Genomic DNA, 14,269 nt, shown 5'->3' with positions numbered 1-14,269 from the left:
GTGTAACTGAATCTTTCTAGTATAAATGCCACTCTCTGGTACAGGACAGCATTTATCCAGAAAGTTGGGTCTTGACCTGTTCTGCATTTGTGCTATTTCTGTTTTTAAATCTTACCCCTTGTAGTATTCCTCCCTAAAGCAATAACCTCTGTCTAATCATAAGAAAAACATCAGACAAATCCAGTTGAGAGATATCCTACAAAATACCTTACCAATTTTCCTGGAAACTATTAAGGTCACCACACACAAGAGGTCTGGAACACAGACGTGGCCAAGAGAGCCAGCCTCAGACATGCCAACAATGATCATACCGTGGTGTGGGTAGCACATTCTAAGATGAAAGGAATCTGGGTCCCAGGATAAACTAGTGGAGCAGAGCTACCTCATCTCAGCCATCCTCCTTACTGGACTGTTATGTGAGAGAGAAATACCTTTCTTGTTGAGCCATTAAGGGAAAGAAGGAGAGAGGGAGGGAGGGAGGGAGGGAGGGAGGGAGGGAGGGAGGGGTGGAGGGCATATCTTCTGTGACTTATCATTTCACAGTGTGCCAGTAACATTTGGAGTATTTTTAGAGTACAATGAAATGAAATTTAATGTTTTATTCAATCAGCTATACCTATTTCCTCTTCAAACAAGACATAATTAGGGAATTAGAAAACCTATTTGAAGGTACTTAATCACCTTGCACCTAAGGTATTAATTGTTTAAAGAAATTAATTGTTTAAAGAAATCAAACAACTAACTAAAATACAAAAAGCCTACCTGGATTTTAAGTAACGGGTGTTTATTTTTCTTATAAACAAAGGAAACCGAGCGCCTGGGTAGTTCAGTTGGTTAGGTGTCCCAGGGTCCTGGGATCAAATCCTGCACGGGCTCCCTGCTCTGTCTCCCTTTCCCTATGCCCCACCCCCTCTCTGCTCATGCTCTCTCTCTCTCTGCTCTCTCAAATTTAAAAAAACAAAACAAAACAAAACAAAGAAAACCTATTCATTTTCCCTGATTATATGCATTTTTAAGCTCTTCTATGACAAAACAATGTTTTAAAGAAGGAAACAATGTTTTACACATAGTAGGAGAGGATTAATAATTACTAACTTGAACTGAATAACATTTATTGAATGCAATTATACAAACTACCTAACACTGATAGAAAAAAACATGGTCATGCAAAGAACAATGTTTTCTGTGTCTGCCTACTATAGTGATTAGATGTAAATGTGAAAAACGGCAGTGATGAGGAATAATACAGAATAGCAAAACTGGACATTTTCTGGACGCTGAGCTGCCCAAATCTAAGTTACAGATTTATATATAAGTATAATGGAAGTATAAGAAACAGAATCATAGCATTTTGCACTAGAACTTATTATCTATGGGACACCTGGGTGGCTCAGTTGGTTGAGCATCTGCCTTCAGCTCAGGACATGATCCGAGAATCCTGGGATCAAGTCCTACATTGGGCTCTCCACTCAGCAAGGAGTCTACTCCTTCCTCTACACTTCACCCTACTTGTGCTCGCTCTCTCTCTCTCTCAAATAAAGTCTTTGTAAGTAAGAAAGTTAAGTAAGTAAATAAATAAATAAATAAAATTTCAAAGAATTTAGGCAGAGGGAAATTTGAGACAGAGGTAAAGGCAATATGAGGACAGAGGCAAAGCTCAGAATACACAAACTATAAGCCAAGGATCACCCAATCACTGGCAGCTACCAGAAGCTAGAAGAATAGGACAGAATCTTCCTTATAGCTTACAGAAAGAACCCACTTCACCAACATGTTGGCTTCAAACCTGTGGCTTCCATAAGTGTGAGAGAATAAATTTCCATTGTTTTAAGCTACCTGTTTTGTGGTAATTTGTTATAGCAGCTCTATGAAATTAATAGTCTTCCATAGAATATTCCCATAGAAAAAAGTTTCAGATGAAAACCAGTCATACTTAGGTTTATGAATATATCATGGAGCCATATAATTAAAAAACAGAGGCATTTCATTCGAGGAATACAAAGATGGTTCAAGATCCCTATGTCATCAATGTGATACACCATATGAACAAAACAAAGGATAAAACTCATATGATCATCTCAATAGGTGCAGAAAAAGCATTTGACAAAATTCAACATCCATTTATGATAAAAGTTCTCAACAAAGTGGGGATAGAAGGAATGTACACCTCAACATAATAAAGGTCATATCTGATGAGCCCACAGACAACATCCTACCCAATGGTGAAAAGCTGAAAGCTTTTCTTCTAATATTGGGAAGAAGACAAAGATGCCCACTCTTGCTACTTTTATTCAACATAATATTGGAAGTCCCAGACATGGCAATTAGGCAGGAAAAGAAATAAAAGGTATCCAAATTAGAAAGGAAAAAATAAAACTTTCTCTATTTTGAGATGCATATTGAATACAGAAAACCCTTAAAACTCCATAAAAAACTGTAGAATAAATGAGTTCAGTAAAGTTGCAGTTTATAAACTCAATATACAAATATTAGTGTTTCAGTTTTGCAAGATGAAAAGAGTTCTGAAATTTGGTCATGCAATAATATGAATGTACTTTATACTACTGAACTATACACTTAAAAATGGTAAATTTTATGATTATGTGTATTTTTTTTCAGAACCAAACATTTTTTTAAAAACCTTATATCTTGTGGTGCCTGGGTGGCTCAGTCAGTTAAGTATCTACCTTCAGCTCAAGTCATGATCAAGCCCTGCATCAGGCTCCCTGCTCTACAGGGAGCCTGCTTCTCCTTCTCTCTGCCTGCCATTCTGCCTGCTTGTGTGCACGCTCTCTCTCTCAAATAAATAAATAACCTTAAAAAAAAAAACTTGTATCTTATAAATGGTATATACATAATGTGTACCTATCTTAGCAAGAGACAGTTAACTACAGTAAAGACAGAAATAATTAGGAATAAATTTACCAAAAGAAGTGTACACTTGTACACTAAAACTATAAAACATCATTGAAATAAATTTTAAAAGGCCAAAATAATAGGGATGACAACTCATATTCATAGATTAAGAAACTTAACATTATTAAGACAGTAAAATTCCCCAAACTGATCTACAGATTCACTACAGTGCCTAACAAAACCCCAGCTGCCATTTTTGTACATATGGACAACATTATTAGCAGGAATGTAAAATGTTTCAGTCACTTTGGACAACAGTTCGACAGTTCATACAAGTTAAACACAGAGTCACCATAAGAGTCAACTATTCTACTCCTAGGTACTTGCCCAAGAGAACTGAAAATATATGTCCCCATAAAAACATATACATCATTGTTCACACCATTACTTACAATAGCCAACACTGGAAATAACCCAACTATCCATCAACTAAAGAATGAATAAACAAAAAGTGGTATATCCATATAAGAGAATATTATTTACCCATAAAAAGAAATGAAGTACTGATATATGCTACAATACAAATGAACTTCGAAAATATTATGCTAAGTGAAAAAAGTCAGACACAAAAGACCATATATTCTATGATCCCGTTTATGTGCATGTCCAAAATAGGCAAATCCATACAGACAGTAAGTACGTTAGTAGTTGCCAAGGCCTAGGGTGGGGAGTGAAGGATAATGGAGAATGACTGCTAATGACTTGAGGGTTTCTCTTTTGGGATAATGAAAATGCTTGCAAGTTAAACAGTGGTGATGCCTGAACAATATTGTTTATACACTAAAAGAAACACTGAAATTTACGCATTATATATATTAAAATGGTGAACATGATATGTGAACTCTATGTCAATAAAGTTGTTATTTTAAAAAAAAGACAAGGAACCAGCTTAAGAGTACTATTCTAGCCCAATTCAATATTATTTCAGCATTAAAATATAAATCCACAAGTCAATGGATGGGGTGCCTGGGTGGCTCAGTTGGTTAAGCATCCAATTCTTGATTTGGGCTCAGGTCATGATCTTAGGGCCATGGACTCTGTGCTCAGCAGGGTGTATGCTTGAGAGTCTTCTCCCTCTCCCTCAGCCCCTCCCCTTGCTCTCACTATCTCTCCTTTTCTCATTCTAAAATAATTAAATAAATCTTTTATTAAAAAAATATCCACAAGTCCATTGTAATACTCAAAAAAACTCTTTTTAACGTAAGAATGCCAGCTATTAAAGTAGAATGATAGAACTAGAAAATCACCGTTTTATAACCTGTAAAATAATAATAGGTTTGAGGAAGGATAATGCATGCTAAAGCCATTAGGTGAAAAGGTTGTTAAATAACAAAATTATTGGTAGGGTGACAAAGTATCTACCCACAGATTACTTACTAAATGCAAAGGGAAAAATGTACCTTTTCAACAAAATGTTGCCATCTGAACTGATAACTGAGCCTCTTGATATGATACAATATGAAGTTTGCAGTATCATCCATGAGGTATTCTTACCAAAAATGTTTAACCCAAATGAAATCAACCTTCTAAACTTAACTTCCAATTTAGAAATTTCAAGGAATTAAAACTACAATAAAAAAATTTGGTAAACCCAGAATGTAAGGACAACTGTCTTACTCTCTCTAGAAGTCAATTTCATGGAATACTAAAAATGTAGGGGAGGAGGAGACTATGTTAAATTAATAGACATTAAACAGACAAAAGAGTCAAATGCAGGGAACACCTGGGTAGAGGTTGAGCATCTGCCTTTGGCTCAGGGAGTGATCCCGGGATATGGGATCTAGTCCCACATCGGGCTCCCTGCATGGAGCCTGCTTCTCCCTCTGCCTGTGTCTCTGCCTCTCTCTGTGTGTCTCTCATGAATAAATAAATAAAATATTAAAAAAAAAAGAGTCAAATGCCATGTATCAACCTTGATGGAATTCTGTTTTGGAAAAAAGTGTTAAGAGTCATTATGGGAAAGGCTCGGCTTGGACTAGATTATTGGCTAATATCATGAATTATTAACTTTCTTGGATTTGATATTGGTATTTGTCTTCTATTTCTAAGAGATGCATGTGATACTTGTAGTTTACTTTCAAATGGTTCAACAATAGCAACAATAAAAATAGGTATCGATCCATTCATCTAACCATCCAGAAAGGAAGACATAAGGGAGAACGCAAAATTGAAAAATGTTAATAATTATTGAATCTACATGTAAATATGAGATTAATTCTGTCTTAGATTTTTTTCTCTGCATACAGAAATTTTCTTTTCATATGAAAAAGCAGGAACTTAAAAAAAAGAATTGTGGTCACTATTGTCAAAAATTTGGAAGTGAAAAGAAAATAAAAACTGAACACTGAGGGGAAAGAATAAAAACTGTCAAAAGTCTAAACACACTATTACTTATTATTGGATGCTCCTCAATATTGTATTCAGAGGTTTTAATATGTAATTATAAATATTTAACCATGTGCATATTCATTATCGATTGTTACATAACAAACTACCCTAAAACTTATTGACTTAATACAGACTTATTATCTCAGTTTCTGGGTATCTCAGGAATCCAGTCCCTGCTTAACTGTGTGCTCTGCTTCAGGATTTTTCACAAGGCTGCAGTCAAGGTTTAGGTCAATGCCAAGGTTATTTCAACATTTAAGTGGGGAAGTATCTAAGCTCACTCAGTGGGTGTTAGTAGGATTCAGTTCCTTACGGGTTGTTGGGCTTTAGTTCCTTTTTAGCTGTTGGCAGAAAGCAGACCTTAATTCATTGACAAGCAGCCCTCTTCATCAGAGCAAGTACACAAGAAGAGCCAGAGAGAGTATACTAGTAAGATATAAGTTACAGTCTTTTAAAACCTAATTACAAAAGTGATATTCTATCACCTTCACCGTATTCTTGTTAGAATCAAATCACTAAGTCTTGCCTATATTCAGGGAGACAGGATTATATAGAAGTGGGAATACCAGGAGGCAGGGATCACTGGGAGCCAGTCAGAAGCTGCCTACCACAATATATAGGTATCTTCCACTTTTTGAAAGTTTGAATTATACCATTTTGCTTTTATGAAAGACATTAGTACCTGTTCTCACTAGCTAAATTAAATCTGAAGAGGATTTTTGTTTTGTAAAAAGATAACAAAAAGTGAAAATATAATTCAGCATTTTCCACTAGAGAGACAGCATTCAATCTGAGCAGCAAAAGTGGTACCACCAAAAGTTTCTTCTCCAGGAAATACACTCAGTGTCTTAACATCAAGCTGCCATAGCTCTGAACTGTGTTTGTGAGCATCTGTTCTTTATCTCAATTTATTCTGTGCATCCATTATCAAGATGTACCCTAAGATACTAGAAAAGCCTAGGAGATGTTATTTTTAGGGTCTTGGAATGTTCAAAAATTTTTCCATATAAATTAATGGTTCTTTGCTTTACACCATTTCAGATTACAAAAGTTTCATAAGAATGCTCTACTTTCAGAAAGTGTGAAAACCTATAAATACATTTGATTCTCACTATGGTAGTTATGTTATATAAAGTCATTGCAAACACTGAATTAGCAAATACTGAACCAATGCTCCTTTGGGAAATAAAGGGTTAGGTTCCTGTCAGTCTCTAGTCAAACCATATTCACCAATCTCATCAATAATAATCTTCTCTTACATGTGTTTCTGTTTAAAGATGTTTTATTTAAGGGCACCTGGGTGGCTCAGAAGTTCAATGTGTCTGCCTTTGGTTCAGGGTATGATCCCGGGGTTCTGGGATCAAGTCCCACATCAGGCTCCTCACAAAAAGCCTCGTACTTCCTCTGCTTCTCTCTCGCTCTCTGTCTCTCTCATAAATAAATAAATAAAATCTTAAAAAAAATAAAGATGTTTTATTTAATATACTGTATATTGCTGATTCATTAACATTGAACTCACAGCTGATAAAACTATAACTCAGGCCTGAAAGAAGCTTCCTAACACATGTATTTTTTCTGTAAGTTCATCACAGCCTTCAAATGAAGATTGACTATATTTTATTCATTGCTAAAAACCTTGAAAAGTGTACACTTGAGAAAAATAAAACAATAATTCACTGTTTCAGTAATAACTTATTATAGCTTTTTTTTTTTTTAGTGGGGGATGGAGTTAATGAAAGATGTAGAAAAGATTATCTTTGTTCTATTTCTCAACTGGAAGGACAAAAAAAAAAAAAAAAAACTGAACCCACTTCATGAGAAACTCAATAACAATCCTTTCTTCAAATAAAAAAAAAAAATCACAGAATATAGGTTCTCATATAGTAAATAAAAATGAAGGGAAAAATGTCCTTAACAGTAAAAAGAAAATTAAATGAGGGATGATATTTCTAACAGTTGGTTTTTAAAAAAACAGTTTTCTCCTAATAATATTTATTAAATGTTTTGTATATGCTAGTCACTTTACATGCACTGTCTTGTTTAATCCATATAACAATCATATAAAATGGATAGTATTATTTTGTATATGAGACACTTAATATATAAAGAGGCTAACTAACCTGTTCAATGATATGTTTAGCAAGTAGAACAGCAAATTTTTAACTCAAGCACCAAGACTGAGGGCCGACACTTTTTTTTTTTTTTTTTTTAAGATTTTATTTATTTATTCATGAGAGACACAGGCAGAAGGAGAAGCAGGATCCATGCAGGGAGCCGGACATTGGACTCAATCACAGGTCTCCAAGATCACAACCCGGGCCAAAGGCAGTGCCAAACTGCTGAGCCACCTGGGCTGCCCCCTTTTTTGTTTTTTAAGGTTTTATTTATTTATTAGAGAGAGAAAGAAAGAAGGCACAAGTGGAGGGAAGGGGCAGACAGAGAAACAGAGTCCCCAATGAGCAGGAAGTCCAGAGACAGGCTGAGGGAGAAGCAGGCTCCCTCTGGGGAGCCCGATGTGGAACTGGATCCCTGGACCCTGGGATCGTGACCTGAGCTGAAGGCAGACCCAGGCGCCCCTGAGAGACAACACACCTTTTTTTTCAAGTTTGTTTGAGAAAGATAGTAAGCAACCATAGAGAGAGAGGGAGAAGCAGGCTCCTTGCTGAGCAGGAAGTCCGACATAGGGCTTAATCCCAGAGATCATGACCTAAGCTGAAGGCAGACACTTAACCAACTGAGCCACACAGGTACCCTGAGAGCCATTGCTCCTAATCATTATACTATATACCTCCCAAAGAATCAAGTGAATATTTTTGAAACATTACACTTCCCTCCCTTAGATGATTCTATTTTTTTAAGCAGCTGATTAGGTTAATTTCATACTATGGCTAGACTATAAAGTGCTTAAAATTATTTTTAATTTTTCATTGCAAGTTTATTTATTTTTAAAATTTTATTTAAATCTAATTAATTAGGGGCACCTGGGTGGCTCAGTGGTTGAGTGCCGGCCTTTGGCTCAGGTCATGATCCCAGGATCCTGGGATCGAGTTCCACATCGGGCTCCCCAGAGGGAGCCTCTTCTCCCTCAGCCTGTCTCTGCCTCTTGCTCTGTGTCTGTCATGAATAAATAAATAAAATCTTTTTAAAAATACAAATAAATCTAATTAATTAACATATAATGTATTGTCTGTTTCAGAGGTAGAAGTCAGTGATTCATCAGTCTTATATAATACTATAATGTACTTCTTAAAAAAGAGACAATCTGAAAAGAGCTTATAACAGTATTTAAGTTGTCAGTGCATTTCCAACCAAAGTTGTATCTGTTCAATTATTATTAAACATTATTTATCAAAAAGAAAAGAAATAAGTTTTGGCAAGAATGTGGAAAATGGGAACCCTTGTGCAGTGTTGGTAAGAATGTAAATTGGAAACTATGGAAAACAGTATGAAGGTTCCTTAAAAAATTAAAAATAGAACTACTATATAATCCAGCAATTCCACTTTGGATATTTATCTAAAAACATAAACACTAATTCAAAAAGATATATGCATCCCATGTTCATTGCAGCATTATTTAAATAGCCAAGATTTGGAAACAATCTAAGTGTCTATCAGTGGATGAATATGTGTATGTATGTGTATATAGCAATATTATTCAGCCATTAAAAAAAGGAGGAAATCTTGCCATTTACAACAACATAGATGGATCCAAGGGCATTAAGCTAAGTGAAATAAGTCAGACAGAGTCAAGTACCATATAATTTCACTTACATGCAGAATATAAAAAAATAAAATAAAAAAACAAAAAACATCCAAGCTCATAGATAACAAAGAATAGATTGCTGGTACCCAGAGGAGAGGTTTGGGTCAAAGTGGTAAACGGGGTCAAAAGGTACAAACTTCCAGTTATAAAAATAAACAAGTCATAGGGATAAAATATACAGCATGGTGACTATAGTTAATAATACTATATTGCATATTCGAAAGTTGGTAAGAGTAAAATCTTAAAAGTTCTCACAAGAACAAAAAATTGTGTGACTATGCACAATCATAGATATTAACTAGACTTACTATGGTGATCATTTTGCAATACATACAAATAGCGACTCATTATATGAACACCTGAAACCAATATGTTACATGTCAATTACACCTCAATTAAAAAAACCCAACATACTGTTATGAAGACAGTTGCTATTCAAATCACTAGTTTCATCTTTTTTTTTTAATAAATGGAATTTTCTTTCTTTTTTTATTTATTCATGAGAGACAGAGAGAGAGAGGGGTGGTGGGGAAAGAGAGAAAGAGGCAGAGACATAGGCAAAGGGAGAAGCAGGCTCCATGCAGGGAGCCTGACATGGGACTCGATCCTGGGACTCCAGGATCATGCCCCGGGCCAAAGGCAGGCGCCAAACCACTGAGCCACCCAGGGATTCCTCATCTTGGTTTTGAACATACTTGAAGTATCTTCATGTATTTGTGACTCTACATTTTATGGTACGTTGGCATATGAAACCACTAAATATATATTAGATGGATAATCAGCTTTGCTTTAAGAACATATACAGAAAATTCCCAGTAATCAGAGAGATACTACAGAAAATGAGAAAGTTAAGGCAGGTACAGAGGAACATACGTGGAACTGGAAATAAAAGATAAGAAGAATTATAGATGTTAAAATAAAGACATGAAAATTATTTCTTACTTATAGATTCAATATTGTTTAGTATTTCAGAAGACATTTATTTTTAAATACCAGTCAATTCTACTATTAATGCTTGGGTCTTACATTTTATAGACAAAAAGCTTCCATTGAGTTTGTCAGGAAAGTCAGGTTAGTAAACAGGTCTTGCTTATTCATCAGGACAATCAAGTAATATAAATTTTTAAAACACCAACATAGGGAAGCCTGGATGGCTCAGCAGTTAAGTGCCTGCCTTTAGCCTGGGGCGTGATCCCATGGTCCCAGGATCAAGTCCCATATTGGGCTCCCTGCATGGACCATGCTTCTCTCATTACCTGTGTCTCTGCCTCTCTCTCTCTCTCTCTCTCTCTCTCTCTCTCTGTCTTTCATGAATAAATAAATAAAATCTTTAAAAACAAAAAATCCCACCAACATGAAGAGGGATTATTTTTTATGAGAGAATAAGGACAAAATATGTAGGTATGGATTTGAATTGATATTCAATAGGAGCAGAGCTAGCAAAATTTCAGAATGAAAACTGTGATCAACACAATATAACATGTAAATAAAATCTTGTTACTATTGCATTAAAGAATTTATATTTTCTAAAGGATACATGCTTCTCTTGCACCATCTCTTCTCCACTAATATTTTTAATAAGATCAAATATACTTTGTTTCTTGCTAATATGCTTCATGAAGTACTAAGCAAAACTTCCAGCCATCCTTATTTCCCCTTTTGTGTCTATTCAATCACTTTAATGCTGTCATAGAAGCAATAAAAACTGAAAAATCATTATAAATTTACAACAGCTAAAAACCTATCTGTGGCCCTATGCCATATGTCAGTTTCTTTGAATGTAGGCTTTCTTTTCTATTTTCTAGCTTGATGTGAGATAAAGACATTTACTGCCAGACACTGAAGTTAGAATTTCTAATCTTAACAGCACAGCATAAATTAGAATGTGATTTCTTATTTTTTAGAATGTGATTTCTTAAACTTAGCTGTATTCAATCTTTGTTTCTCAACAATTTGATCCAACAATCAAAGTAATGAATGATGTAAATTGAAGAAAATAAAAAGCATTCTACATTTTTATACTGATTTTCACCTAGGAACCTCCAACACCAAATACAATGACTTAAGTCTATTTAATTTTTTATTAAATGACAAATTTTTGTCTGCTTTTCTACTAACCTAATTACTTTGTTTACTTTATAGTTAGGGAAGTTAATTATATTAATTCCAGAAACCTTAACAAGAAACTGTTCTAAAATAAGTATTCAAACCTTGCAATAATTATACTCTTCTTTTAAGCTCTGGGAATTTATAAACACATAAGCATGAATTAAGGGCATAAGAAAGTAAAATACTATAAATATAAATTCATTTACTTAAAGACTGATTTTCTTTTTAAACAGAACTGCAGGATCCCTGGGTGGCGCAGTGGTTTGGCGCTTGCCTTTGGCCCAGGGCGCGATCCTGGAGACCTGGGATCGAATCCCACGTCGGGCTCCCGGTGCATGGAGCCTGCTTCTCCCTCTGCCTATATCTCTGCCTCTCTCTCTCTCTCTCTGTGACTATCATAAATAAATAAAAATTTAAAAAAAAAAAAAAAAACAGAACTGCAAATTCTCTTATGGTTCGAAGGGACTCAGAATAATATAGTTCACTTTTCTAAAGTGTCAGACTTCTGGTTTTAGGTTGTAGATGGACATGTGTTAGTGAGTTAGTTTTCCTTCTTTTGTCTAATTACAAAAGAAAAAAACCTCAGCCTCAACTTGGTGACAGTGTATCTCTACTATCTTTCAGAGAAAGTAAGCTTCAAGTTTCAGACAATTTGGCAAGCCACAATATCTAATTAGCTAATATGCATATATTGAAATATATATGAAATATATATGAAATACATATATATGTATATGTATATACATATTTATACATATATGTATATATATGTATGTATGGCTTAGTTTTCATTTTATTTACTTTTAAATAAAGAATTTTGGGGCAGCCCAGGTGGCTCAGCAGTTTAATGCCACCCTCAGCCCAGGGCATGATCCTGGAGATGCAGGATCAAATCCCACGTCGGGCTTCCTGCATGGAGCCTGCTTCTCCCTCTTCCTGTGTCTCTCCCTCCCTCTCTCTCTCTCTCTCTCTCTGTCTCTCTCTCTCTCTGTTTCTCTCATGAATAAATAAAATCTTAAAAAAAAAAGAATTTTTAAAGTTACCTCTATTTTTTTTAAGATTTTATTATTTATTCATGAGAATACACAGAGAGGAGACTGTTTGAGTATAAGAGTAATGATTAATAACAACTGAATATAAAGAGTAATGGTTAAAACCAACAGAAAGTAATGGCTAACAAAACATACTGTGGAGTCAAAACACCTACATTTGAATCTTGGCTCTAACTCTCATTAGCTGTGTGACGTGGTAAGTTATGTATCTGCGCCTCAGTGTTCTCATGTAAAATAAAAATATAACAGTAATCATTCCATACATTTCTGTAAGGGGTAACTGTAAAGGTTTAATGCACAGACAGCACTTAGAACAACGTCTAATACATAGGGAATATTTTAAAATGTTGTTTAGCTAGTTTTGGTTAATGTTAAATTATGTTATGTTAAATGTTAAATGCCCAAATTCCCTTTATATTTTTATTGTAAAGAGACTGCTCAGTCTAATAAGTCCATAATCTGATAAAATGAATTAAAATTTCACTAGTATTAAATTCACTAGTATTACATTTGTCGTATCTGGAATAATATTCTCTAAGAATCTTAAATTTACTGCAAGTATTTTATGAGGCAAAACTCATTAAATAAATATCTCACACTAGGATCTGAAGGGAAATAGAACTAAGAACACGATATATTGATGAGGGTAGAAAGGACAGTGCCTATAAAAGTTAACATATATACTACATAGAACAGAAGGAGGGTTTCCTAAGCAAAAAATTCAGGGCTTCAGAAAATAAGATATCAAGGGAAGAAAAGTACCTAATCTTCCTTAATTCCTAATTGTGTCTAGTTCTACTTATAATCAAGTACTGAAGAGGAATATTACCATTGGCTTTTATTTTTTTAAGGTTCCCATACAATGAAAATAGTTAAATATGGAACCTATCCCCTTAAAAAAAGGACAAACAACTGAAACATAGACTCACCACTAGAAGAAAAAAATCTTTGAAAAAATAATTCAGGCACAAAGACCTAGAATAGGAGTTATCAACCCCATACCCCATAATCTGATCTCTAGCCAATTTTTTCCTTAGAGAATTCTCTCACAATGAGTTTCTGGTTGAACACACACTCTAGGCCTCCAATGCCAAATTCAGATCTGAACCTCAGATTACGGATTATGGCAAAATAATTGGCATAGATTTCTAAATATCAAAAGTTCTTTTCCCTTTCCTTCAAAAAATGGTAATAATGCTTCCTAATGGAGGATCATGCACAACATTTAAACCATACCTCTGATGCTGGGATTGGAGGAAATTTTTTTTGTTTTTGTTTTTTGAGAATAGAGAGCTGGTGTCCTCACTGACCAGAAATCACTGGTGATCTATTGGAACAGAACTTTAATATGTAACTGCTGATATTTAATTATTTTAAAACAGACATTTCAAAAAAAAATAAAACAGACATTTCATTTATGTCTCAACAAAAGCATCAGCGGACTTCTCATCCTACTAAATTTTTTAGCAAAACAGCCAGAAGTCGACTGAGATCTCATTAATTTGGACCATATCTCATTGCCTCCAAAAACCAGGCAGTTTTATAAGATTACACAAAATTTGCAATATGTAAAAAAAATTTTAAGAACTAGAGGTAAGTGGAATAACCTTTCTCCACTCCCCTAACTCCACATCAAAGTAATCTTTAAATGATTATAATGTAAGACTCTGTGGCTCAGCAAAATTAAAGATATTCACTTATGATCATAGATTGGTCATATTTTCTCTGACAACTCCTCCCACTTTATTCTTAAAGATCCACTGTCATATGCTTTAGTTTCTATCACTAACTACCTGATGGTCTTCAGCCTCAACTGAGGTTGAGTAAAAAAACAACGCAGCTTTTTTCTCAGGAAAGAGCTATATTTTGTTATTCTCAGTCATCCATATATTCCTTCATTGCCATGGAGTCTAACCCTACTCAATGTATGGGGTATAGCAGTAAGAACTCAAGAAAAAGTGGTTCTGGATGTTGTGTAAACACATACTTAATAAGATATAATTCCAGTAACAGTAATGAGTAGTTTGAGGTCAGGAAGTAA

At 34.8% G+C, this 14,269-nt stretch overlaps 1 protein-coding gene across 2 annotated transcripts in view; it reads right to left on the bottom strand.

Annotated features, from left to right (window-relative positions):
* BMPR2 (bone morphogenetic protein receptor type 2) overlaps positions 1-14,269 on the bottom strand; it is a 198,552-nt gene that overhangs the window by 65,012 nt on the left and 119,271 nt on the right. The window lies entirely within an intron of this gene.

This window comes from Vulpes lagopus, chromosome 22, assembly GCF_018345385.1.
Source record: "Vulpes lagopus strain Blue_001 chromosome 22, ASM1834538v1, whole genome shotgun sequence".
NCBI lineage: Eukaryota > Metazoa > Chordata > Mammalia > Carnivora > Canidae > Vulpes > Vulpes lagopus.
This window is presented reverse-complemented; position numbering and strand designations above follow the sequence as displayed.